The 2,650-nt window shown below is 32.9% G+C and overlaps 1 long non-coding RNA gene across 1 annotated transcript in view; it reads left to right on the forward strand.

Annotated features, from left to right (window-relative positions):
* The window catches only part of LOC111814055, a 58,845-nt gene that overhangs the window by 778 nt on the left and 55,417 nt on the right, over positions 1–2,650 (forward strand). The gene's annotated exons all lie outside the window — the stretch shown is intronic.

Below are 2,650 nucleotides of genomic sequence, written 5' to 3' on the forward strand. Positions count from 1 at the left end.
AAGACCAGTGATATGTTGCAAGAAACAAAATCAAACACGACATTTCATATAAGAAACACATTGAACACATACAGAAATTAATAGACTAAATGTCAAAGGATGGAAAACAATACTCCATATGACAAGAATACAGAAAAAAGCTATGATTGCTGACAATGTCAACTTCAAACCAGAGGGAATGAAAGAGACACAAAAGGTCACTACACACTTGTTAGGGAGAAAACTTTAAGAGGACAAGGTAACAATTACAAATGTATCTGCACCCAGTTTATGAGCAGCCAACTATACAAGATAAATTTTAAAAGACATGGAAGGGGCCGGGGAGATGGCTCAGTAGAATAAGCACTTGCCTGGCAAGCACAAGGGTCTGAGTTTAATCCCCAGTTCTGCCAAAAAAATTAAAATAAAATAAAATAAAAGACATGGAAAATCAAAAGAGCTTTAACATGCTATTGACACAAAGAGACAGATCAACTAGGCAAACAATCAGTAAAGAAATAACAGCACTAAACTAAACTTATGAAGAAATGGACTTAGTAGATCTTTACAGAGTGCTCCCAACAACAGTGTCAGAATACACATTCTTCTCAGCTGTATATGGGACTTCTCCAAAATAGAGCATTTATTAGCACATAGAGTATACTTAAGTAAAAGCAAAAAAAATAAATCATTCTATGCATATATTTTGACCATAGTACAATGAACAATGAAATTATTGTCAAAAGAAATAGCAAGAACCCAATAAACACATGGAACCTAAATAACACCCTTCTGAGCAATTAAGGGGTCACAGATAAAATTAAAAAAGAAATTAAACAATATTCATAATGAACTTACTGGAACCTGTGGGATGCAATGAAAGCCATCTTAAGAGAGAAATTCATAGGGGTTAATTCTTACATCAGGAAAATAGAATGAGCCCAAATAAACAATCTGATCCTGCACCAAAAGATTCTAAAGAAAGCAGAACAAGCCAAATCCAAAGACCAAAAAAGGGAGGAAATTATAAAAATCAGAGCACAAATAAATGCAATGGAGATGAAGAAAACAATACAAACACAAAGAGTTGGTTCTCTAAAAGAATAAGTAAAATTGATAAAACCCTAGCCAACCTCATCCAAAACATGAAATAAAAACAATCAAATTCATGCAATAAAGAATCACCACAGTCCCTATAGAAATTCAGAAGATTATCAATATCTACTTCCAAAATCTTTACTCTCACAGAATGGAAAACACAGAAGTAATGGACATATTCCTAGGTGTATGTCAACTACCAAAGCTGAATCAAGAAGATGTAAAAATTCTGAATAACCCAATATCAGTCAATGATATTAAAAATATAATTTAAAAACCTACCAAAAAATAAAAGACCATGTCCTGGTGGATTTACAGTTGAATTCTACAAAAAAAAATGCAGACAAGAACTAATACCAACTCTTCTCAAGCTCTTCAATGAAATTGAAAGGGAAGCAGTTCTCTCAAACACATTCAGGGAGGCAAGTATTACTCTGATACCAAAACCAGGAAAAGACTCAACCAAAAAAAGAGAACTACAGACTAATGAACATAGATGTAAAAATCCTCAATAAAATACTAGCAAACAGAATGCACCAAATCATCAAGAAGACTATATATCACAATCAAGTGAGATTCATCCCAGGATATAGGGATGGTTCAATATACATACAAATCCATAAATGTAATACTTCATGTAAGCAGAGTCAAAGACAAAAACCATATGATCATCTCAATATATGTAGAAAGCACTTTTCACAAACTCCAGCAGTCACTCATGATAAAAATCCTACAAAAAATTGGAATAGATGGTCGTTACCTCAACATGATAAAAGCCAGCTATGAGAAACCAACAGCCAATATCATAATAAATAGACAAGGAAAAAAGCCTTCACTTTAAAATCCAGAACAAAACAAGGTTGTGCACTCTCAACCACTCCTATTCAATGCAGTTCTGGAAACATTAGCCAGAGCAATTAGATGAGAGAGAAATAAAAGGAAAAATGATTAGAAAGTGACAAGTGAAATTTTCATTATTTGCAAATTACATGATACTCTATATAGAAGACCCCAAAACCTCCTCCAAGTGTTTTATAGATTTAAGAACCAAATTAAGTACCATAGAAGGATACAAAGTCCACACCGAAAAATCAATAGCATTTCTATACACAAACAATAAACTCATCAAGAAAGAAATTAGGAAAAATACACCTTTCACAAAAGCATTCCAAAAAGTGAAATACTTAGGTCTGAGTCTCATAAAGGAAGTAAAAGATTTATACAGTGACAATTATAGTACTTTGGAAAAAGAGATTGAAGTGGATTTCAGAAAATGGAAAGATATTCCTTGCTCCTGGGTAGAAAGAAAAAACATTGTTAAATGGCCATACTCAAAACTCGTTACACAGATTCATTGCTATCCTAATTGTAATACTGTTTGCACACTTCAGAGATCTAGAGAAAACATTCCTAAAATTCATCGGGAACCAGAAGAGAACTAGAATAACAAAAGCAATCCTGAGCAATGAAGGAAATGCAGAAGGCATCACAATCCCTAACTTGACATTATACTACAAAGCTATTGTGATAAAATCAGTATGGTACTGTCAAAAAAAAAAAAAAAAAAAAAAAA

The sequence above is a fragment of the Octodon degus genome, unplaced genomic scaffold, assembly GCF_000260255.1.
Source record: "Octodon degus isolate 3935 unplaced genomic scaffold, OctDeg1.0 scaffold00262, whole genome shotgun sequence".
In the NCBI taxonomy this organism is placed as follows: Eukaryota; Metazoa; Chordata; class Mammalia; order Rodentia; family Octodontidae; genus Octodon; species Octodon degus.